This window comes from Dendrobates tinctorius, unplaced genomic scaffold (assembly GCF_039654945.1).
Source record: "Dendrobates tinctorius isolate UK_male_01 unplaced genomic scaffold, ASM3965494v1 ptg000133l, whole genome shotgun sequence".
NCBI lineage: Eukaryota > Metazoa > Chordata > Amphibia > Anura > Dendrobatidae > Dendrobates > Dendrobates tinctorius.
The window spans coordinates 16,214,972-16,241,784 of NW_027361801.1; the positions used below are offsets into that span (position 1 = coordinate 16,214,972).

The 26,813-nt window shown below is 42.2% G+C and overlaps 1 protein-coding gene across 1 annotated transcript in view; it reads right to left on the reverse strand.

The window, feature by feature from the left end:
* The window catches only part of GPC4 (glypican 4), a 196,376-nt gene that overhangs the window by 33,183 nt on the left and 136,380 nt on the right, over nucleotides 1-26,813 (reverse strand). The gene's annotated exons all lie outside the window — the stretch shown is intronic.

A 26,813-nucleotide genomic window follows, 5' to 3' on the forward strand; every position in this document is an offset into this window, starting at 1 on the left:
ATGTGCTATACTATCTGATAGCTGCAAGGCATTATTGGGAAGCCAGTCCGTGGGTCTTGCAAGCCTTTTCTGGATGTAAAAAGGAAGAAAAGAAACTATGCTTTTACTGGCATATCCCAAGAGGTAAATAAAAAAAACAACAACCAAACACTGTCAAATTCAAACATGCACAAAACCAATGTGCCACAATGAGAACAAAAGTCTAAGCTGAAATGATGAGACAAGAGTCCCCCTCACAGGAGATATCCGTATTCGCAGTACATCATATATATTACACACATACAATAAATGTTAAAAGTACCACAGCATCAAAAATCACATAAGCAGCACCAGTAATAAGAAAAAAGTTAACACATTGGATAAATACTAGTCATGGGGAGAGGAAAAAGGAGTTAAATGAGGAACAAAAATTCACAAGCGTATCGCCGAAATTCAGCTTCCTCAGGGAGTGGCTTCTCAGCCCGATTCAGTCTTTTGCATTGTATAAAATAATGTGAGTTACTTCTTTGCCATTCTTGTGGATCAAACTGCAAATTAGTCTTGCGAGTTTCCTAAAATTCGATTCACATCAAATCACTTATCCTCCAGTAAAAGCTAATTAACCCCATATGTGCTGTGCGACACAAAGCATTATAGCAAATAACATACTTGGTAAATTACATATAATGATGGATTCACTGCAACTCCCATCGCTGATCTGTACGCTATCACACAGCTGGAGGGGGCTGACAGCTTACACGTCCAATGTACAGTATAACATGTTCCTTTTACCCTAAACCCCTTACTATGGCAACAGTTCTCACTTGTACATAGGCTTCTGAGATCTGGAACTGCTCGTGAGCACAATGCATTTTACTTGGTCGTGTCGCAGTAACCAGGGGCAGCTGAAAACGGCATTGTGCAACACAGGAATAGATTAACATATTTACCAATCAGATTATCATGCCATACTTCATCTGTATGCTTACCAGGAATTTGACTTTGGAAAGCATGATGAGGCTGTGACAGGACAAAGGAGGACCCATAGATACCAAGTGCCGTGCAATTCACAAGCCCAGAGAGGCCGCCAATTTCGCTGCCAAAAAATAGTCTACATGAGAAAGTGCCACAAAAAAATTGTGTCACATGTGCAAGGAAAATGAACATAGTATAGATCTGCTGCCGGATGGACGCCAGTTTGGTTGTATGACTGCAATGCTACAAAGAAGTTAAAAACGAACTTCACAGACAAAGGGGAATTAATCAAGACAGGTGTTTTAGTCTTGGACCTATTGATTCTTAAAAATGTGAATCCCAATGGGGACAGTGAAGATAATATTTGCGGAGCGCTGTAGAATTAATTGCATTACATAAGGGGGTAAAATAACTAAATTGCAGAAAAAAAAAAATACAAAAATATAGTGGGGAGGGGGGAGATTTTATCATGAGGCCTGACAGCCAGGGCTGTGGAGTCGGAGTCGGAGTCGTGGAGTCGGTGCTCATTTTGGTGGAGTCGGAGTTGGAGTCGGTATTAAAATGGACCGACTCCGACTCCTAAAATATATAATAAATTGGGTACAGTAGTTCAATGCAGAATGTGCTGAATATTTTTTCATAGGAGTTTGGGAAAGTTATGAAATGTCCTATAAATGGCTGTTATATTCCTGATCTAAGGCTACATTCACACACAGCGTTTTTCCTGTGTTTTTTGAGGATACGTTTTTCAGCTGCAAAAGCTGATCATCTTTTTAAAAAACTGCATCACCTGAAAGGTTTTTGAGCTCATAGATAATGTTTTCAATAGCAAAAGCAGATTAGAAATCTGCTCTATCTATCCATTTATCCATATCTGTCTATCCATATCGTATCTGTACCAAAAAGAATGAAAACCGGGTAGTACACCAATATATATTCTGTTCTATCTAAATATCTTGATTATTGGATCATAAAAATGATTAAATGTCTGAGGTTCACATTGTACTACAATAAATTTTTCACTTAAATATAAGCAATATGTGTGGGAGTCGGAGTCGGAGTCGTGGAGTCGGAGTCGGTGTAAGGGAAATTGAGGAGTCGGAGTCGCAGGTTTGGCTTACCGACTCCACAGCCCTGCTGACAGCTTTACAAAACTAAAACATGCCCCACTACACTAGTTTTCAATCATTTGGATTAGATTTAATAAGAATTAAATACATTTTCAAACATAACCGAAAAAATAAAATAAAGGTATAAACAGGATTAGGGAAGACGAAAGAAGGAAGGAAACAGGAAAAGCAGTAGAAGAGGGGTTAGAAGAAGAAGGAAAAAGGCAGACAGTCGAATCTCTACACTATTTAGTTGCCTGGCAACTGGCGTTGTAGAACACAATTCAAGGCAAAAAAAAAAAAAAAACAATAATAAAACATGACCAATCAAACTTTCAAACAGATCTGTCAGCACCTGGCACATGATTTACACATGTAGATTTCTTGGCCAAACGAGAAACGATATACCGGTAAGTCAATTGGCGTTTCTTTTTAAGGCCCTACTACACAGATCTATGAAAACTGTATGGGGACGAATGATTAGTAATATGTGGTAATTGCTTGATCCTTATACAGTTTGCATTACATCCGTAATTTAAAAAGGGAAATGTGCCGCGGTCTGTGATTATTTTGCCCTGCATAAGCACTGATCAGGCTTGTTCGACCAGGTTTAGGTTGAGCCAAAAATCAGTAATGCGAGTGATTATAGGCCTAAGTAAAAGGACCTCAAGGGTTTACTCATGCCCCAATTTAGGAAAATTTCAGTATACAATGTATTCACCCAAATAGTTTTTCCTTTTAAACAAGTTACTGTTTTTTTGCAAAAAAAAAAAAAAAAAAAATTGCCATGTCTGCCCCCAATGACCGTTGTACAGGGCTAATTATGCAGTACGTGCTATATGAATATATAGTCACCCTTTCCTGACCGTATACTACAAAATAGCACTATATGTTCGACACCTAAAACCAGATAAAGATTGGTTATCTTGTTGTAAAAGTTAACAGGACAGAGATACACCAGGTTTAACCTTTATACCATGTTGATTCAGGGGAAGGCAAATAGAAACCCATTTGTGCTATCTATGACCTTGTGTCAGGATGACAAAATTCCCACAATGGCTGATCGCGCTCTTGATTAGTTCCTCTCAATAATTGGCATGGATTACGAGCTGTAAACAAAGTAAGGGCTTATTCACACGTCAGTATTCGCTCAGTTTTTTGCATCAGTGTTTGTACGCCAAATCCAGGAGTGGGACTAAAGCCCCCGTCTCACATACCGATTTTGTGACGCAACAGCGACCTCGCCAGCGATCCCGCTACATGTGACACATAGCGGCGACTGGGCCCCCACAGGATATCGCTAATCATACTCGAATGTCCTGGCCAGCACGCATCGCTGTGTTTGACCCAACGAGCGACCTCATTGGCAACGCAGAACTCAGGGACGCTGGTGGGAATCGTCAGAAAAGCTGCTGTGTGACAAGGTACCAACGACCGCCGAGGTCGTTATACGGATCACTGGATCACCAGCGATCCTTACCAGGTCGGATCTTGTTGGGATCGCTGGTGCATCGCTAAGTGAAACGGGACCCTTAGGCTGAGTTCACACGTGGCGTTTTTTTCGCGTTTCCGCGGCGGTTTTAACCGCGCGATTTTGCCGCGAAAACGCGAAAAATAAGCATACCATGCATTCCTATGGGATTCCGCAATGCTGTGCTAATGCTGCGGTTTTTACCGCGGCGGAATCGCTTCGCGGTAAAAACCGCAGCATGCTCATAAATTTGCGGAATCGCGGCGATCCCGCACCAATAGGAATGCATTGTTCCGCTTACTTCCCGCATGTGGCTGTGCACACCATGCGGAAAGTAAGCAGAACATTTGCGGATGGTACCCACGGTCCGGAGGAGAGGAGACTGTCCTCTGGGCTTTGGGTACCATATCCCTGTAAAAAATAGAATTTAAAAATAAAAAATATTGTATTCTCACCCTCCGACGTCCCGCGCAGTCTTCCCGCTTCTCTTCATGCTTTCGTTCCCAGTAATCCTTTGCGAAAATGCCCGCGATGGCGTCTGTTCTCGTGGGATCGCGAAGTCTCGCGGTCATTCGCGAGACATCGCGATCCCGCGAGAACGGACGTCATCGCGGGCATTTTCGCAAAGGATTACTGGGAACGCCTGCGCGGGACGTCGGAAGGTAAGAATAACACCATTATTTATTTTTTTTTTTTTTACATTTTATCTTTTACTACTGATGCCGCATAGGCGGCCTCAGTAGTAAAAAGTTGGTCACACTCGTCAAACACTGTTTGACGAGTGTGACCAACCTGTCAATCAGTTCTCCAAGCGATGCTACAGATCGCTTGGAAAACGCTAGCATTCTGCAAGCTAAATACGCTTGCAAAATGCTAGTTTTTCCACGGGAAAATCGCGGGAATTTAAAATGCGATTTTCCCGCGGACTGGAATTCCGGAATTCTCGCGGTAATTTCCGCGAGAGTTCCGGTACGTGTGCACTTAGCCTTACAGGGAAAAGCTAGAATTGAAAGATTGGCAACTGTCCTGTGTTTGGAGACACTCCTAGTTTGGCATAGAAACACTGATATGTGAATAAAGCCTTAGGCCGTGGTCACACACCGTAAATGCTGTGTTTTTTCCTCCATATATTCAGATGGTGTCCCCAACATTATACACAATCATCTTCTCTAACTAAAGCTTTTGTACTCACATTTTTTAGGCACTTTTTGGTGCAGATTTGAAGTCGCTTTAATGATATATTTTTTGGCATAAAAATGCTTTGATACTGAACTTAAAAACACAGCTGCATTTTTTTTTTAAATGGATATTTCAGGCTTCCCGCAGATGTCTATAGAGGAAAAAGCACCCAAAAATGTACTGTTCAATAGCGTTTTTAGACGCACGGTGGGCAGGAGCTTTCAAGAACTCATATCCACGTTTCTCGGACAGTTAAACAGATCACAAAAAAAAAAAATCCAGACGAAAACCAGCCTCACACTTTCGCTGCATACTGGATGCTAATACAGTATAACAAAAAGGGCCACTTTGTTACTTTAGGTCACATTTCTAGACTACTGCTTTTTCGTCACTGGTATCTTCCAGCAGCGGGCACATTTTGTGAAAGATGTTTTTCATAAATTGACTTCTATGTAAAAAAGATGCATAGGAGGGAATCCACAGATAACCACAATTATGGCCTCCATAAATACAACTCTGGGAACATTTTCTAGACTAATTCTCTTGAAACTATACTTCTATTCTTTATTCTAGCGGTTTTCTTTCCACCATGCAAAACTCAAGAATTTAAAGCCACACCCCAGCGGGTATTTTTTTTCAGCGCTGGAGTGGCACTTCAAATGTAAGCCCCAGCCATATACTCACCCTCCAGCATTTTCACCGTTTTACGGTGCCGACTCGGTCCTGAGGCGCCATCTTGTGACAGCAGCTTCTGATTGGCTGGATGTCAAGCTACACCACATGCTCTCCATGCAAGTCTATGAGAGCCAGAACAAGGCTCTCAGACTTGTATTAAAAAGCGACTTCCATGCTGCTCCATGAAGCACTGGAGCTGTACTTTTTGCCAGAGGCAGACAGGAGCGACGCTGGAAAACTATGAAGGCAAGGGAAAGGGGAATTACATACAGATAAAATGCCATTCCAGCAATGCAAGAAAAAAAACTGAGTGGTGCTTTAATTTCTTAGATAAAAGACTACTTTACACCAATTTTAGGCAGGTAATAGGGAACAAATGTTTGCAAGAATACTTGTTTCAGGCTATTGGTCTGTCTAAAAACTTAATGAACGAGCAAGAAGCTTGCTTAAAAATTATTATGCAGCATATCGTCCTGTGCAATGTGATGTTCTGCAGATAACATTTTGTGCGCATAGAGCCATGGTTGGCCTACTTAAGGAGGTTATTGTACGGACAACAATCAGTTTGCATGTAAACCAATCAATTGTAAAATTTTCAAAAGTGATCTCCACATAAGCATGCCGAATCCCCTAAAGCCCCCCGTTACACATAGCGATATCGCTAGCAATATCGCTGTAACGTCACCGATTTTGTGACGCAGCAGCGATATCGCTATGTCTGATACTTACCTCCGACCGGCTCCCCTGCTGCTCATCGCTGGTCGCGCGAGAACGTCCTGGGCCATTTCTCGTCGGGCGCTTCCTGCTGGGCTTCCTGTGGTGCCGACGAGCGACGCGTGGAAGCGGGCGGGAGGACGTCAGGATCGCCGCGTCTGACAAGTAAGTAGCGACCCCTGACCCCTGCTATGTCGCTGGTGAGATCTGCCTGTGTGGCAGCTCACTAGCGACCACTTAGCGATGCACCGGCGATCCATATCATTGTCGGGATCGCTGGTGCATCGCTAAGTGTAACGGTACCCTAAGGCTCCCCTAAAGCAGGTCATACACAGATGGCTGTTTAACAACAGCCATCTCAGCTGACTCTCCCATACACAGGAGTGCTCAATTGGTTGAGCGATCCTGGGTTTTCTATCTGAAAGCCACCTGATTATATCAATGCAATCGGTAATCTGAAATCAGACATGTGCGATTGACATCTCTCCCAACCATCAGCTATCTGTAGCCGACATACACAAGACCTTCAGCCGAACTGGTCAATATCGGCCGACAGTTGAATGATGGGCTTAAGACTGGAGGCGTATGAAGCAGAAGCATGATTGGACAAAATCCTTATGAATATTGAACCTATAACTGCATGTAAACGTGAGCCGTCAATCTTGATTGGTACTCCTTACAGACTATCTGTACCTTGACTTCGCACATATTACTCCAATTCTATCTACTTACACATTTACAATCTGAGCAGGAGAAATGGCAGGGCTATTAACCAATGTAACAAAAACACAAGTGAAGGGTCATAAAACAATGCGGGATTGAAGTCGGGCACAAAGGAACATCTCAGATGTGAATGTCTCAATCAGCTAATCTTATCTACTCAGACAAAGGAAAAAGCATAAATGTGTCATTTGCCTGTTATCAATATAAACCACTTACTACGGTCATTAGGGAAAGCCTTGCCTTAGAATCATAGAATCATAGAATCATAGAATCATAGAATCATAGAATCGTAGAGTTGGAAGGGACCTCCTGGGCCATCTGGTCCAACCCCCTGCTCAAAGCAGGATTCGCTAAATCATCCCATCGTTTTGCCTTCCCAAGACTACACATTGTGAAGCAGACAAACAAGTGAATTGTTTGACCAGTCTTGTCAACCACTTCAGACAAATCATTAGCTGGATAATAAAATGTATTTCTGGTCTAAAGGGCCTTTTACACTAAGCAACGCACCAGCGATAACGATAGCGATCCGACCAGGCATAGATCGCTGTTGTGTCGTTACGTGATCGCTAGATAGCTTTCAAACAGTCCACTCTCGTCAACGACTCTAGAGAGATCAGCGATCTGCATAGCGACCTCGTTGCTCGTTGAGTACCTTTCACATTACTAAACAAAAAACGATTCAGACCTCGGTGGGCGTGCTTCAGCGTTTAATTTACAACGCCCCCCAAAGCGCCGATTGGTGGTCACCGCTGCGCTGTCATTGGCCGGCGGCGTCATTAAAGAGGACGTAATAGCGTTACAGTTTAAATCTCTGGAGCGCCGTGGTTAGCTTCTAAACCAGCATTTTTCTCCCTAGAGACAAAAGTGCATTTTTGGTTAGATTTCGCTATTCGTCCTTCAGCAACCCTCTTGAAGAATCATCATCGTTGGTTTTTTTCAAATACCTGAGGCGTTCCAGCGTTGTCTTTTATAGCTTTTTTGTCAGATACATTTCGCACATTGTCAGCGCTGTAAAGACCAATAGGGAAGAGGAGGCGTGGCCGGTAAGTCACGCCTGTGTCGCTGAGCCATGCGTCGTTATTGACGTCGCTCATCGTTTTTAAAGCTTCAAACACAACGATAATTACTGAACAGCGGGACGTCAGCGATGGAAAAATGTACCTGCACATTCGAGCACGATCAGCGATAGCCGACGGGGGGGTCCGGTCGCTGCTACCTTTCACACTTAACGAGATCGCTAGCGTGATCGCTGTCGCGTCACAATATCGGTGTCGCTTGAGCGATATCACTAGCGATCTCGCTTAGTGTAAAACCCCCTTTAGTATGAGTTAACATAAGCCATTTACATAATACAGAGTTTAGCTAGACTCACTTTTATTGAGAGTGAATATTTTGTACAAAATAGGGGATGTTCGGATATGGTTGAGGGGTAGCAAATGCTGTCCCCTCGCAAAAGGCTTTTCACATGCAGCAGATTTCTTGCATAAGTATCATGGCTCACTCTTCTGAACGGAGCTTTCAAAAATCAGGGACTTGTGCAAAAACAAAACCATTCAGAAGAATAACAAATTTTCACTGACAGAAATCTGAAAAGCATCTGCTGTGTGAGAAGACCTTTACTGCCCTCCCAAACCCACCTCCCCTCAAGTTATTATTGTGCCATTCACTCCATGGCGCTTTACATGTGAGGAGGGGTATACATAAAAAATTACTGTAATCTTAAACAATAGAAGTCACGACTGGTACAGGAGGAGCATGGACCCTGCCCACTTTCACTTGTTATTAACAATATGTCCACAAAACCACTTACTGGAATTTCATGGATCAGGTGGAGTTCTCAAAAATCTGAGATCCCTGCTAATATACAGTGACTTGTGAAAGTACTAAACCCAGTTTTATACACAAACTGTAAAAGCTCATTTTGAGTTTGCCAAAAGACACGTGGGAGACTCTCCAAATGTCTATAGGAAGGTGCTGAGGTCAGATGAGACCAAAATTGAACATTTTGGTCACCAAGGTAAACTTTGTGCCAAACCAACACAGCTCATCACTCCAAGAACACCATATCCACAGTGAAGCATAGTGGTGACAGCATCATTTTGTGGGGATGGTTTTCGGCAGCAGAGGCTGGGAAAATGGTCTGAATGGAAGGAAAGATGGGTGATGCGAAATACAGGGATATTCTTAAGCAAAACCCACAAGTCAGTGATTCGAGACGGAGGATCACATTCCAACAAGATAATGACCCAAAGCATACTGCTAAAGCAACACTCAGAGTGGTTTAAGGGGAAACGTGCACATGTTTTGGAATGGCCTAATCAAAGCCCAGACCTTAAATCCAATTGAGAGTCTGTGGTCAGACTTGAAGATTGCTATTCACCAGAGGAAACCATCTAACTTGAAGGAGCTGGAGCAGTTTTTCCTTGAGCAATGGGAAAAAATCCCAGTGGAAAGATGCAGAAATCTCCCAGAGACTTATCCAAAGCGACCTGCAGCTGGAATTGCCACAAAATGAGGCTATACAAAGTACTGACTGAATTTTTCAGTTATGTCCTATTTGTTGTTTAATTCAGAATTTAAAGAAAACCAAACGTTCACAGTTGTAGGCATGTACTTTACATGAACTGTTACAAACCATTAAAAAAGCAAAAAAAAAATGAAATTCCAGGTTCTGAGCTTGCAAAACATGAAAAATGCCAAGAGGGTGAATACTTTTGCCAGCCAATGTATATAGTACTATCCTTTAACGTTGGGGTTTTCGGTAATTAACCACAGATTGGTAACATGTTAGCTGATCAGCAGTCGTTTATTTGAATTTAGAGACCGAGCAGCCACACTTCAGAGGTGTGCAAAACAATAATTGATCGTTCATAGGCTGCCATTATTCTTGGCAGCAGAGGAGCCATTTACACAGGATGATGTGATGCAGAGGGAAAAAAAAAATCTTTTATCAAGACAAAAGATCATTTCATGATCAGCAGCCAATTTATGCTCCATGATTATGCTTCCTAGGAATGCTCGTTCATGTTAATAATGCAGTGTATATGCATTTCTAGTCACATTTAAAGACCAATTTTCATACAGTAACTACCTACTAGGATCTGGTAGCTTAAAGATAAACTACAAGAATAAGGGTGCATTAACATTGGCCGAAAACTGCTACCTGCAAGCCAGGGTGGTCAGGTCATCGTTTAATAGGCCATTCAGACAAGTCAACCGCACTTCCATGCGCACGGAATGAAAGTCATATGGACATAGATTATCAGTTTCTGCAGCACATGTCCCATTTATGCAGTACAATGTGCTCTCAAGAAGAATCATTTCACCTGAAGAACAAACGGTTTGCTTATTTGATGAGCCATTGGTGGCCTATTTAGACAGGCCAAAAAATGGGAATGGGTGTTTAAAGGAATGCTTGTTCCAGATTATCAGCCAGTCTAAACGCACCCTTAATCAGAGCCATGTACCTCAAAAATTCTCTATGTGGTAACAACGGAAGTCACAGAACAATCATATTCACATTTGTGATCACCTTGGAAGTGCACTGGGCGCCTCACTGCAGATGCCACCACATTAGAGGCAGGTCTGAGGACTTCTGTCCCCCGACCACTGATTAAGAACTCAGCTGCTGGACCAATTCCTGCCAATCGATTTGCACCAACTCTAGTTGGCACCAGACGTGAGAAAGAATAACTGCTTATCAATTGTCATGGAGATTTAGAAGTCTGTATAAAGCTGTAGACCCAAACCAACAGGAATTTATTTTTATCTTGGATTTAATAGAATAAAAAAAAGTTATTTATCCATACCACTTAAAGCATATAAAATTTACTTACATTTTTATGTGAAGTTACACGTGCAATAATTTTTATTTGTTTGCATGACTAGGTTTTGAAACCTTAGTGACAAGAGACAGATGACAATTTCATAGATTTCATCCACCCTAGTAGACAATATACATATGTTTGAAACCAAAATGATTAAAAATAGCAAGAATGTGATGTTAACCCTTACCAGTGGGCCACTCATTGGGGCCCTACGCCCAATGATAAATGGGCTTTGCTCTGACGTTGACATGACATAAGAATGTTCAATACACATCCATCCAATGTATATTCTTCCTATATTACGGTGATGGTTCCTGGTGGGAAGCTAGTGATTCTGAAATCAAAACACAATCTCTGTAAAAGGCGATGAATCTGAGGCTACGAGGGTTTGCTAGTCATGCACCAAGACAAGCATGCAGAATGTAAGGCCAGTGGTGGGCTTTGAAATCCATTTGAAAATCAACATATTAGATAGACATTTTGCGGTCCATGCTGGTCATGTCTTTCTCAGACAGCCCAAAGACACATTCTACAATAAATTGCAGAATGCCTACATATGGAGTTGATTTAGCCTCTTCAGCACTTTCGTCATTACAGAACGCTTGTTTTGCTAAGAAATTAGGGAGGGGGAGAGAGCCAGAAACACAAAGAATTCAAGAATGATCATTAAGTGGAATTTATGAGCGCTGGAATTTAAGACATTAACTCTTCACCTGCCATGCCGGAAAAAAAAAATTGCAAGAATAAAGGCCAGGCAGACAATGAGCAGTCGGGGTCCCCAGGCAATAGTGTCTCATTTGTCTATGCTGGTTGTGACGGGCAACTCAACATACAGCTCTGGCAAAAATTAAGAGACCACTGCAAAATTTTCAGTGTGTCCGATTTTTCTCTTCATAGGTATATTTCCAAGCGCTAAATTTTGCATTTATTTTCAGAAAATAAGAAATGGTCAAAAGAACAAAAAAACGCAGTGCTTGCAGACCTCAAATAATGCTAAGAAAACAAGTTCATAATCATTTAGAAACAACAATACTAATGTTTGAACTCAGGAAGAGATCAGAAATCAATATTTTGTGGAAACACCATGATTTTTAATCACAGCTTTCATGCGTCTTGGCAGGCTTTCCTCTAGTCTTTCACACTGCTTTTGGGTGACCTTATGCCATTCCTGGTACAAAAATTCACACAGTTCTTAGTTTGATGGCTTGTGACTATCCATCTTCCTCTTCATTACATTCCAGAGGTTTTCAATGAGGTTCAGGTCTGGAGACTGGGCTGGCCACGACAGGGATTTGATGTGGTGCTCCTTCATCCACACATTGATTGACCTAGCTGTGTGGCATGGCGCATTGTCCTGCTGGAAAAAACAGTCCTCAGAGTTGGGGAACATTCCCTGAGCAGAAGGAATCAACTGTTTTTCCAGGATAACCTTGTATGTGGCTTGATTCATACGTCCTTCGCAAAGATTAACCTGCTCAATTACAGCCTTGCTGAAGCATCCCCAGATCATCACCGATCCTCCACCAAATTTCACAGTGGGTGCAAGACACTGTGGCTTGTATGCCTCTCCACGTCTCCGTCTAACCATTAGACGACCAGATGTAGGGCAAAGCTGAAAATTAGACTCATCAGAGAAGATTACCTTACTCCAGTCCTCTATGGGCCAATCCTTAATTGAATTGAGCTCTTCTATTCCTCACTCAAGACCTTTTTCTTTTCAACTCCTTTGGCATGGTTAAAAGTTATTTTTTCATTCCTATTACTTTTGGGATATTACTAGCACTTGTTTTGCCATCCAGCTTGTTCTATTGCAAGAGGATTGTGAAAACCACAGCAGGGTTTTTTTTATACTTTCCTTTGTTAAATAAGATTTGGTTCAGGTGATCACCTAATCAGAAGCACATTAAAGGGAATCTGTCACCCCTTTTTTGAGATATCATTCAATTGTGTGTCACATAAGGATTCTCTTAGTACTATTGCTTCCCCCTGACCCCGCACCTTTCATGCATAAATACCTTTTTTATATCGGTTCAGATGTATGAAAACTGCAGCTGTCCGGTCCGATGGGTGGGGCTTATTCAACTGCTCCCCCCTCCCTGTCTTGCTCTACACAAGAAGAAATGCGTAGAGCAAGACAGGGAGGGGGGAGCAGTTGAATAAGCCCCGCCCAGCAGATAGGACAGCGGCAGTTTACATACATCTGAACCGATATAAAAAAGGTATTTTGTGCATGAAAGGTGCAGGGATCAGGGGGGAAGCAAAAGTACTAAGAGAATCCTTATGTGACACAATTGAATGATATCATTATAGGATATCTCAAAAAAGGGGTGACAGATTCCCTTTAAGTAGAATGAGGTGTCCTCTGGTTGGAATTCAACTGACACTGGAATGGAATGGCTGTCAGACATGTAGAGACGCTGATTTTTATAAAACTGCAATGGTCTCTTAATTGTCAGAGCTGTATATCTTATTATAAGTGTACTGCAAATTTCTCACCTCTTCTGCTGTGAAACAAGTTTAGGGATCACATCCAGTCTAGACAAAGAGTCTGGACTTTCCAGCCTGGATATTACAAGGCTCAGAAACTAGTTTAAATACTGTGTAGATATTTTATAGGAAGGTATGTTCTAGTGAGCCTGAAAATGACAACAATCAGGGTATCCAAGATGGACAACATGCAAAAAGTCAGGATCACTGGCAAATATTGGGGCCCACGGTGCAAATCCAATCATGGCAATACCGGCAAAATATTTTCTTGGACTAGTTTTCTGGATTCAGCCCGCTTTAGTGGCGCTGCACTTTTGACAGTTTAGGCCAGCTACTCTCCTGGTCCTAACTAGAGATGAGCGAATTTCTTCGGGTCCCTGCTTACTCGACAAGCTATAGCGCTTACCGAATAAGCTGCAGAGGAAACCCGCCTTCGTGGATTGGTCCGGCTGATCAGCTGTCCGGCGCCGCAGCTGCATGTGTCGCAGCTGTGTGACAGTCACGACACATGAATGGAGAGCCCAACAAACAGGCTCTCCATGCATATGTTGTGACCATCACACAGCCACAAGACACGCAGCTGGGGAGCCGAAAAGCTGATCAGCTAGACCAATCCAGAAAGCCGGGTTCCCTTTGCAGCTTTGTCAGTAAGCGCTATAGCTTGTTGAGTAAGCAGGGACCCGAAGAAATTCGCTCCTCTCTAGTCCTATTAAATCAGGGATGAATGCACCTTGCCATGCAGCGTGCCAGGATACATGGGAGCAGAGCGCTCCTTCAGATGGTGTTGAGGCTTTTTTTTTACCTAAAGAAATGCTGGACATTTGACAGTCACCCCAGTGACTTTAACCCCTTAACCCCAGAGCTTTATTCAGTTTTGCGTTTCGCTCCCCTCCTTTTCAGAGCCATAACTTTTTTATTTTTCCATCAATATGGCCATGTGAGGGCTTATTTTTTGAGGGACGAGTTGTATTTGAACAACACCATTGGTTTTACAATGTCATGTTCTAGAAAACGGGAAAAAAATTCCAAGTGTGGTGAAATTACAAACAAAGTGCAATATTATGTTATTATGAGTTCACAAACACCAAAACACGTCTAGGTTCTTTAAGTGGTGAAATTTTTTTTTACAATCTTGGCTTAAAAAAAAAAAAAAAAAAAAAAAAAAAAGTTGTGTCATTTTCCGATACCCGTAGAGTCTCCATTTTTCGTGATCTCGGGTAAGGTGAGGGCTTATTTTTTGCGTGCCGGGCTGATGTTTTTAATGATACCATTTTGGTGCAGATATGATCTTTTCACCGCCCATTACTGCATTTTAATGCAATATTGCGGCGACCAAAAAAACATAATTCTGGTGTTCTGACTTTTTTCTCACTATGTCATTCAGCGATCAGGTTAATCCTTTTATTAATCGATTGGGAGATTCTCAACGTGGCGATACCAAATATATGTATGTTTGATTTTATTTTTATTGTTTTATTTTGAATGGAGAGAAAGGGGGGGCGATTTGAACTTTTATAATTTTTTTATATATATTTGTAAAAACATTCTTTAACTTTTGGCGTGCTTCAATAGTCTCCATGGGAGACTATAAGCTGCCATAGCCCAATTGGCTCTGCTACATAGAGGCGATGGTCAGATCGCCTCTATGTAGTAGAATCGCTGACTTGCTATGCGCGCCAACCACTGGGTCCAGGTTCCAGGAGACCTGCTGTTGCCATGCCGACACACTGGTGACCCAGTGGGCGTATTTCTCGCGTGTTTACCAGAAGCGCCATTTAAATGCCGCTGTGAGCGCTTGACAGCGGTATTTAACTAGTTAATAGCCGGGGGTGGATTGCGATTCCACCCATGGCTATTGCAGGCACATGTAAGCTGTTCAAAACAGCTGCCATGCCCTGGGAAAGATGTTGGCTCACTATTACGCCCGATGTCAGAAAGGGGTTAATAGGGTCTATTAAGCTTTTCCTATCGTATCCATCATGTCAGAAAAAAATGTAAATTCATAAAAGCATCTCCAGAGAGGGGACATATCACCCTCACAGTCAACATATGGGATTAATTATAACTGGGGAAGTGAGAGCTGACACTTCAACTTCCATGAAAGTAGGAGCCTACTGCAGTGACCAAGTTATAACAAGAAATCTGAGGTGAACCTGCCAAAAATGCTATATTTTTGGTGTTGCCGTGAAGGGACAAACATAACGCATTCACTCACACCACCGTAAGGCAATTCTAACTCCTCCAACTTAATATTGGTCAGATGGATAACGCGATCCATGCCATGTTCCACCTCTATAGAAAGGTAAAACTGCAATAGGAAACATAGCGCCTTGGACCTCCAGAGGGGAATATTATTTTTAAAGTTAGAATTTTGAGATTCCTAACATACCTAGCATATCCCACTTTCAGCCCCCATATGAGCTCACCAAGGTGAGGTATGAGGGCGTAACCTTGATCTAATAAAAATACGAGGTCGGGTGTGTCATTGTTCATCCCTGGAAGACAGTTCGCTGGGAGGGTCCCATTTTCCTAACTGGAGTGTTTCCTCTGCTAGGCTCTGAGCCATTTCCGTGACATCAGGTTTAGAAATTTTTACGTTATCCTTTTTCTTTTCTAAAATTGTATACATTATATTAAAAAAAACAAACTATACAAGACAATACAAACACTGACAATCTTTCTGTATTAAGTATTTTAAAATTTAATAGCTCTGCTCCTCCTGCTCTGTAAACTAGACCCATGAAGTCATACCCTACCTGTAACGGGTTTCCAGTCGACCTGTATAAAAGATTGGTGGTGACAGCTAGTAGTGGTTCTTTGTTATTGTGGAGTTGGCAGTGACCGTACCGGTGTTAGTGTAATACATATTTTCATATTCCATGCCCTGCAATCAGAGTTGTATATACCATACACTCACTGTGAGTTCCCCAGTAACTGCTACTTCATCCATCACTCAATGGAGTAATTGTTCTGACGACTGAAGGCACTGGAGTTGTGTCTCCCTGACAAACTGGTCGCAGTGGTGGGATCTGAGTGATCCTCACCGTGGACAAATTTTAATGGAAGTAATACAGCAAGAAACCCTTTGCCATTTTTAACAGGATCTGTGATTGTGCCTTTAAAGGGAATCTGTCACCACATTTTTTTGAGTATCAGCTGCTGGCACAGTCATCAGGGGCTTATCTACAGCATTCTGTAATGCTGTAGATAAGCCCCCGATGTAACCTGAAAGATAAGAAAAAAGTTATATTATACTCACCGGGGGGGCGGTCCGTTCTTGGTCCGATGGGTGTTGCGGTCCGGCACCTCCCATCTTCTAATGGTGACGTCCTCTTCTTTGCTACTTGTCGTGGCTCCTGCAGAGGCGCACTGCTCTGCCCTGTTGAGGGCAGAGCAGAAAACTGCAGTGCGCAGGCGCCAGACCTCTCTCGGCGCCTGCGCACTGCAGGACTCTACTCTGCCCTCAACAGGGAAGAGCAGTGAGCCTGCGCAGGAGCCATGACAGGCAGCAAAGAAGAGGACGTCACCGTTAGAAGATGGGAGGCGCCAGACCGGACCGCGACACCCATCAGACCAAAACCGGACCAGAACCGCCCCTGGGTGAGTATGATAGCTCATTTTTCTTATCTTTCAGGTTACATCGGAGGCTTATCTACAGCATTACAGAATGCTGTAGATAAGCCCTTGATGGCGGTGCCGGCAGCTGATACTCGAAAAATGGGGTGATAGATTCCCTTTAACACATGTAAAACGGTGGTTCAGTGGTTAGCACTGTTGCTTTGCAGCCCTGGAGTACAGGGTTCAAATCCCACAAAGGACAACATCTGCAAGGAGTTTCTAAGTTATCCTGTGTTTGTGTGCGTTTTTCTCCTGGTTCTCTGGTACCCTCCACAGACACACTGTGATAGGGAATAAAGGTTGTAAGCCCCGATGGGAACGGCGGTGATGTCCAACATGCTTTGGAATATAATGGTGATATGTAAGCAATGTATTAAAAAAAAAAAAAAAAAAAAGGCCTGCAAAAAATTCATACATCCCAAAGATGGCAAAAGATTCCTTAACTTTCAGTGGTTTCAGTTTGAAGTCAGAAGGTGTCAGACTTTTACTGAGGGAGGTATTGGGTAAGGTAATTTAGTGTGGATTTACACAGGATGTTTCCATGGTGACTCATTGGTCTGAGTCACACCATGCAGAATTTCAACACCTTGCCCCATGACGGTTATACAAGTGGGAACAAAGGGAATTGACTAATTATTACTTTGGGCAACAGGAGGCATAATAATTAACTCCTTCACTTCCCAAGTTACCAAAATCAAAAGTGTAAAAGGAATTGAAGGATTTTTATAATAAAAAGGCTAAATTATAAGTTTTACAGGATGGTGAGCTTTTAATGCAGGATAATTAACATTTGTAAAGTTCGTGACTAATTTCTTCCTAAAACTAAAGTCTTTATGTAATTTCTCTTTAAATTCATTTTTACAGAATTCATAAAACACATGGGTTTATTTAACATACTACTTTGCTACAATTAGCGAGTCACAAAAATGAACTATAAATTGATGCAGTACGTTGAGGGTTATTTCGCAAATGCTAAAAATTAATGCAATTTGCGGATTAATAAATGTATCACTGTTTGTGGCGGTGTAATTGTTATATAAACTTTCTCATTCATAGAGAACCTATTACATACTCCAATTATAAGGCTAAGTGCACACGTACCGGAACTCTCGCGGAAATTACCGCGAGAATTCCGGAATTCCAGTCCGCGGGAAAATCGCATTTTAAATTCCCGCAATTTTCCCGCGGAAAAACTAGCATTTTGCAAGCGTATTTAGCTTGCAAAATGCTAGCGTTTTCCAAGCGATCTGAAGCATCGCTGGGAGAACTGATTGACAGGTTGGTCACACTCGTCAAACACAGTGTTTGACGAGTGTGACCAACTTTTTACTACTGAGGCCGCCTATGCAGCATCAGTAGTAAAACATAGAATGTAAAAAAAAAAAAAAAAAAAAAAAATAGTGTTATTCTTACCCTCCGACGTCCCGCGCATCCATTCCCAGTAATCCTTTGCGAAAATGCCCGCGATGACGTCAGTTCTCGCGGGATCGCGACGTCTCGCGGTAATTCGCGATGACGTCGCGCGACTTCGCGATCCCGCGAGATCGGACGCCATCGCGGGCATTTTCGCAAAGGGCTACTGGGAACGAGAGCGTGAAGAGAAGCAGGAATGCTGCGCGGGACGTCGGAGGGTGAGAATAACAATATTTTTTATTTTTAATTCTATTTTTTACAGGGATATGGTACCCAAAGCCCGGAGGACAGTCTCCTCTCCTCCGGACCGTGGGGACCATCCGCAATTGTTCTGCTTACTTTTCGCATGGTGTGCACAGCCACATGCGGGAAGGAAGCGGAACAATGCATTCCTATGGGTGCGGGATCGCCGCGATTCCGCAAAATAATGAGCATGCTGCGTTATTTACCGCGAAGCGATTCCGCCGCGGTAAAAAGCGCAGCATTAGCACAGCATTGCGGAATCCCATAGGAATGCATGGGATGCTTATTTTTTGCGTTTTCGCTGCAAAATCGCGCGGTTAAAACCGCCGCGGAAACGCGAAAAAAACGCCACGTGTGAACTCAGCCTAAATCTTACCGCAGATTTTAGTAAAAAGCCTTTATGGAGGATGCCATCGCTTATGCACAGGACAGGATCTTACCTTGCAATGATAAACAATGGATTTTACCAGCTACCCATTAATAGAGGACCTTGCACCCATTCTGGAACAATTTTTTCCTCTTCTGTTCCCCTCAAGTACAAGTATACAGTATGCTCACTGGTTAAAAGTAAAAAGGTGCAAGTTTTCCCTTCAACCAATGGAGCGTCCTACCACAGGCCTTCTCAGTGGGCATAGCGTGAGGTTTTTTTTCCTCCTCTGTGGTCCAAAAGTAAAATTCTCACAGAGGAGCCAAAGGTTATACAGTATGTCCAGTTGGTTGAAGGGGCAATGTGAGCCTTTATGATGGAGGCCAGAGGAAGGGGGAGGGGGTATGACTTTGGAATGGAGAGCCAAAGGAAAAGAAAAACTGTTCTGGAATCAGTGGAGCCGCACCACCAACTGAAGGAAATACTCAGGAGAAACTTTTAAAAAAATCCAACGAAAGGTCCTCTTTAATTTGCATGGTGGTGTTCTGACCCTTCCACTAAGGGCGATGTCAGGGTCAATAAGGATCAGACATTTTTGAGGTTGACAAGTTCAGTCCTTAATTTTAGGGGACAGAATCCATAGAAAGGTGTCTAGCAGCAGCTCACTATTGACAACCACATATGCTCAACCAAGGACATTGTCCAGGTGAATGAGGGGGGTCGAAATGGGAGGAAATATCAGGAAAAACTGGAACAGCTACACATAATGTAAAGCCATCTTTATTAACTAATGTAGGGGCCGCTGAAAAAAAATAAATAAAAGATCAGAATTTTATTTTAGAGTATCGTGTAAAGTCCCCATACACTTAGTTGTTGGCTGAATAAAGATGTGGCAGATCAGTATGAACATTCGGCTCTGCCCTATGTGTCGTACAAGGAGATTGGAGAAATCGGTCACTTCTTGAAAAATTAAGTTTGCCCATACACATTAGATAACCAGCAAGAATTGTCAAATTTGATAAATTTAATGTTTATGGCTGGTTTTAAGGGGGTTTTACACTAAGCAATATCGCTAGCAATATCGCTAAAACGTCACTGGTTTTGTGACGTTATAGCGACATTGCTAGCGATATCGCTATGTGTGATACTTACCAGCGACCGGCTCCCCCGCTGTCCATCGCTGATCGCGCGAGAATGTCCGGCTCCATTTCTCGTCGTCTGCTTCCTGCTGGGCTTCCTGCTGTGACGTCCAGCGACGCGTGGAGGCGGGCGGGAGGACGCAGGATCGCTGTGTGTGAATGGTAAGTATCGTGCGCTGCGTCGCTGCTGCATCGCTGTGAGATCTTCCTGTATGAAAGCTCACTAGCGATCATTTAGCCATGCACCAGCGATCCTGACCGGGTCGGATCGCTGGTTGGATCGCTGGTGCATCGCTAAATGTAAAAGGGCCTTTAGTCCTGCTACAGTGAAGAAAGCGGAGCAAGAATTTTGGTGTCCTAATGGGGTAAGTCAACAGAGATAAGACTCTGCCAGAGGAACTCTCTAGTAGAGGACACAGGAGAACTCTGCCAAACGAGTGCTCCTGTGTATGGTGAAGTCGGATGAAATAGCTGCCTGCTGAAATAGGATGGGGGGGGGGGGGGGGGGTCATTCAGCTGACAGTAATCTTAGATTTATGGGCACTTACAAACTTTCAGCACACCCTGAAGACATCCTCCCTATACGACATGTGGATGTAAGAGGCCAACACTTATGGTACTTATAAAGCAAATCCAGGCTCTTGCCAAATGACAGTCCCCATTCCACTCGTACTGAATAGTGCCTGGTTATCATCCATTATATGACCATAAGCCTTCCACAGTCATGTAGTGTCAACGATGACCACAAACAGACGGGAAAGAGGCAGACGAAAAGTCATGGAAGAGCAAGAAAGTACAGAATTTCTTGTTTCATGCAACTTAGGACTGAAAAGTCACAACAAGACAAGTTTACTGACAGAGGTCAAGCTCCATTTTGCTTGCCCAAAACAGGCCTTTATATCTGTCAGGAAACTTAAAAAGAGCTGATCGACTATACACGAGTCAATCAGCTTTTGTTTACTGGCATGTATACATGACATATATTCAGAATCAAAAAGGGGGCGAATATGTAGTACCCTTCCACAGCCACTTTTCTGTCAATAGAGTATAGCTCTACAACTGAGCAGTTTCCGCTATCGCTGACACCAGGAACAGCCGATTGATGGGGGTGCCAGGTGTCACAAGAATAGGCCATCAAATAAGTCCCAGAAAACACTTATAAAAAATTGTTTAGTCCCCACCCCACATTTGGGGCAGCATGTCCCTGATTTACACTACTCAGGTCTCTATCATAGAACACCACAAAATCTAAAGCGTCACATATTTATGCACAAGAGGGAATGGGAATAATGCAATAGATAAGACAAGTGACATGAAGCAGGACTATCAATACGAGAGAGGGAGAGATAGTTGTAGCCATACATATTGGAACAGTTCACAGATAAGGAGCACAAAACTTTTATTGTCCTGTGACTGAGGTCTGGTCCATAATTGTGATGCCCCCAAATGATCAGAGGAGAACATTCCTTAGTTCATATTGAAAGACATAAATCCATGCTACACATTCATTCCTGCACCAAGTGTCAAGTCGTATGTCGAGTTTGTACTCCCACATTTTTCTGTCACTCTGAGATTTGAACTTTTCTTTTAGTACCAGTAATTTCATGTCCATGGTGCTGTGATCAGGGATACAAGAATGTTTGACCACAGGTAAATGTATTCTTTTTTTCTTTTATTGTGAAGCGATGAGAATTCATCCTTGTTCTAAGCTTGTACCCTGTCTCCTCTACATACAGACCCCAGCTAGACATTTGGTACAAATAATTAACTACACCACACTAGATGTGATGCAACTGAAAGTACCTGGGATGATGTAATCCTGATGTGAGCTGGGGATCTTTATCTTGTACATGGTTATTATAAATGGACAGGTTCTACATTTTTTCTGGTTGAAGGGAAAAGTTTCTGTAGCTGTTGAAGGACAGGGAGCTTCAGACAATGACGTTTCGTAGATTTGGGGGCCGCCTAAAACACAGAACAGGGGGGGGGGGGATGTCTGGAAATAAGGATTATAATCGGGTATCTTTTTGCAGTAAAGGTTGTAGTTTCCCTCAGCAACTCCACATTTGGATTGTTCTTTTCTGTCCAGAGGGTGAGAGCATATCAGATTGTATCTGATGGCTTGGCTGTAGATAGTTTGTGTTTTGAATGAAAACTGTTCCATTTAAGGCATGATGGAAGGTCAAGTGGCTTCTGGTATTGGAATGTCTCCATTTCATTATTCTGCAGCTTTATGATGGTGCCCAAAAAGTTAATTTCAGTACAGGAGTAGTAGAGTGTAAAGATAAAATTGATTATTAAAGTGTTCATGGAACAACTTTAGCTGTTTCTCAGAAGACCCAAGTAGTCTCGAAAGCTTGCAATTTGTTACCTTTTAATAGCCAAGTGAAAATATGGTATAAACCACTGAGGACTCTAATGGTATGTTCCCATGGTCAGTAAACCCTGGTGGGTTGTACGATGCGTACATCCGCAGCGGCCAGATGTTACAGCATAATGGATGGGATTTCAAGAAATCCCTTGTTCACTTTGCGCGCACGGTCGCCTCCGGCATGCATGCGGAGACGGGGGCATGCGGCCCATCTAGCCAGACCGCAGCATGTCAATTTATGTAACGGAGATGCTCAGTCTCCGCTGCGTAAATTACCCATACACTAGGATTAGATGCGGTAAAACCGCATTACCTTCTTAGTCATATGGGTATTAAGTGCGGGAATGCAGCTTACTACGCATGTGTACTAATTTAAATAATAGTGTACCTTGTTTTAGCAGGAAATACACCTACACTGCAGTTCTCGCAATCAGCTGATTACGAGAACTGCAGTGCACATGACTGCTGGGGACGGCGTTATCTCAGGTGATAATAGTCAAGCTCCGCTGTGTTCTGGATGTCAGGCTGAATGGTGGCATAATGCCACCGTTCAGCCAAAGGCATCCATATGTAGCGGAGCTGGACTCGTCGTGGGACAGTATGTATATCTTCTCGGTGGACAGGTAAGGATATTGTTGCTTTTTTATTTTAATTCTCTTCCAGAAGACAAGGGCATCGGGGGAATAGGCAATGCAGAAGGTATGGTTTAATTAAGATCTATTAAAAGGAGTCTGTCATTATTTCAATTAAAAGTCTTTATTCTGGCTGTGTCTTTATTTACCACGTAACTATAGGATTAGTAATGGACAGGTATCTCAGACGTTTCTCCATTACTAATCCGTGGGCTTGATGTCACCTGACAATACAACGGTGACATCAACTACACAAATATGAACTCCACTTGCCACGCTTGTGCATCTTTGGATGTGCCAATTGTGGGGTGGTGGCAGGATGCTATTTTTAGGCTGGTGAGGGCCAAAATCCATGGGCCTCGCCAGCCTGAGAATATCAGGCCGCAGCCATCTGCTTTTTTCTTGGCTAGTTAAAAATAGGGGGACCCCACATTTTTTTGGGAGGTGATCCCACTATTTTTGCTAACCATCCAATGTTATCAGACTGCTGTGGCCAGAAATTATCAGGCTGGTAAGGTTCATGAATATTGGATCCTTACCAGCCTGCAAAAAAACAGTCCCAGTAGTCCGCTTCACTCTGGCTGGTTAACAAATGTAGGGGGACCCCACAGCTATTTTTTTTTTTATTATTAAAAAGGAGGGGGACCTCTCTCTCTGCTTTCTTCCACTTCCTTTGTTGTGTACTTCCGTCTGTGTCACAAAATACACCATTATGTAAATTAGTACACATGCGTAGTAAGCTGCATTCCTGCACTTAATACGCATGCGATTAGGAAGATAATGCGGTTTTACTGTATCCAATGAAAGTGTATTGGTAATTTACGCAGCGGAGACTGAGCATCTCCGCTACATAAATTGGCATGCTGCGGTCTGGAAAGACGCACCACATGACCGTCTCCGCGGGTAAGTCGCAGGCATCGGTGTACACATTGTGGACATGGGATTTCTTGAAATCCCATCCACTATGCTGTAACAGCCGGACATTGCGGAAGTACGAAGCGTTCAACCCGCAGCATTTACAGACCGTGTGCACAGACCCCAATATATCTATCTGCAAACAGGAAATCACTTTTTTCCTTCCCAGAAGCCAACTTTCAAGCTTTATTTCAAGTGACAAAAAAATGCATGCCATGAAAAAATGCAACAAAAACGCATGCGGAAAAAACGCAACAAAAATGCAGGTGACCTGCCAGTGACCTCAGATGTAGGTTTGGTGCAGATTTCACAAATAAAAAAAAATGGGCTAAAAAGCCCTAGCCAGCTCACCAACCACAGCCACAGCACGGAACCTCGTCTGGACCCAACGATGGTTGATAGTAGACAAAAACATGAGGGGCGTTCCAGCTGATAAAATTTCTTGCTTTATTGAAAAAATTAAAATAGTACAGCGGCTTACGCATCAAGAGTAGATGGATGTGCTATGAGGCACTGAAACACCAGCTACGCGTTTCGACCCTACATGGATCTTTATCACAGCTGCAAATTACTAACATAATGCAAACCTTATACGTCGTGCTGCCCAATGAGAACTGCAATGTAGATCACATGAGCAAGCCAAAGGTCCTATGAGTTTTACTACAATGCCTATGTTCCATAAAGACCAATGACGATATCACCTATCACCATGTTCTAATAGAAAGGTCCTGTGTGCAAAACTCCACATTCTCTAGGTTGGCATAATAATACCACATAAAAACAAATTGATTGACATATATACAAATATTTAAAATATAGCAATAACCATCAATAATGATACATGATCTCTGTTCTTTTGTTTAACCCATTTGGATATCTAGACCCCAGACAGAATATCCAAAAAGACTCTTGTAAGGAGACGTCTATTTCCATCCCCACCAGGCTTTGAATTTTTAACCCATTCAATTCCTGCAACTGACATCGCCTCCAAATCCCCATTATGCTGCATTAGAAAATGTTTGGACACCATAGAAATATTACGTGTATTGCTACTATTATTCTCTACATCCCTAAGATGCTCCAGGATGCGAGTTTTTAGTTTACTTTACAATGTATTCTATAGACCACATTTTCTGTATCGCAATTAATAAATGGTTTGATGTAATACCTCTGAATATTACCCGAGTCATAGAATGTTTTTGTGCATATCTGCACATTTTGCATTTATTAGAACCGCATTTATAAAAAACAGTGTTTTTTTGCCAATTTTCCGAAGATGCTACAGATGTAAACAAACTAGGGGATACCATATCACCAATAGTGGGAGCTCGTCTAGCAACCACATTAGTGCCAGCATCTAATATTTTTGCTAATGTTTCATCCTCATAGAGGATTGGTAGGCATTTTAAAAAAATGCTCTTTATTTTGTCAAATTGCAGACTATATTCAAGACCGACAAGTATTTTTTTTATTCTCGTCTCTTCTTTTTGTAAGATTCACATTAGTTTTTGGTTCCAATAAATCTTTTCTGTCCCCATTACCTGCCCTGATTTTAGCTCTTTCTAACATCCAATTTGCATAGCCTTGTTTTTTCAATTTTTTGTGCAGCGCATCAAATTCTTTGTTTTTCACCTGTTCCTCCGTGCAGTTTCTTTTTAACCTTATATGTTCTCCAACGGGAATCGATTTAATTACATACCTAGGATGTCCACTTCGGGCATGCAATATGGTGTTCCCTGTAATGGGTTTACAGTAAGTATTAGACATAATTTCCTGTCCTACATTTCCCCGTAGTTCTAGATCTAGAAATGATATTTGGGTTTTATTGGATTTGTGAGTGAATCTGATATTGTAGGTATTAGAGTTAATGTAATCCATAAATGCTGGTATGGTAGATACATCACCCTCCCAGATAATGAGGGTATCATCGATGTATCTACCATACCAGTGGATACACTGCACATAGGGGTTATTCACTGAATAAATGAATTGTTTTTCCCACAATGCCATGGTCAATTTAGCCAAGGATGGGGAGTACTTAGCTCCCATTGGGACTCCAGACTTCTGTAAATAAATAGCACCATCAAATGCAAAAAAAAAAATTATATGTTTAAGAAGAAAAAACACAACCTGCAACAAAAAATTAATCAAATCTTCTGAATATTCATTATAACTCCGTAAGAAATACTCCAGAGCTTCCATAGCCAAATTATGCGGGATGCATGTGTACAGCGATATAACATCGCAACAAAGCCATACAAAGTTTTCTCGCCATATTTTACCAGAAAAAGTAGCTAAAACATCCCTAGAATCTTTGAGGTAGCCTGGTAGGCTCCGTACCATTGGCTGAAGAGAATTAGCCCATTCACAAAGATGCTCATTTGAAGACCCAATACAATTGGTCTCATAGGAGGGATATCTGCAATTTTGTGAATTTTGGGCAAGCCATATATGATTGGCAAAAATCGGATTTTGAACTATCAAATATTCAGCTTGTTTAATATGCCCATATTAAGACCTTCCATGACTATATCCTCAGCTATTTTATTACAGCTTTTTGTTGGATTAGAGATTAATTTCTCATAAACCTCATTGTCAGATAAAAGTTTTAACATTTGATTTTTATGATCTTCAGCGTTGAGGACTACTACCATACCTCCCTTATCACTGTTTAATTACTATATCTGTCATGTTTTTCAGGTCTGTCACTGCAGCTTTTTGTTTTTTGCTGAAGTTTTTTTGACAACGAATATCAGTAGAAATGTCATTTTTCAGTTGTTTTAGTTCTCTTTCTAGAACTTCCTGAAATCTATCCATACACTCCCCTCTACTTTGTATCGGATAAAAATAAGGATTTTTAACATAAGTGTTGAGACTGATTGACTTTGTATCACCTACACCATTTTCAGATTCTAAAGACTGTAGATTTAGGATAGATAATTGTTCTCAATAGTCTAGTTTTTGATAAATATA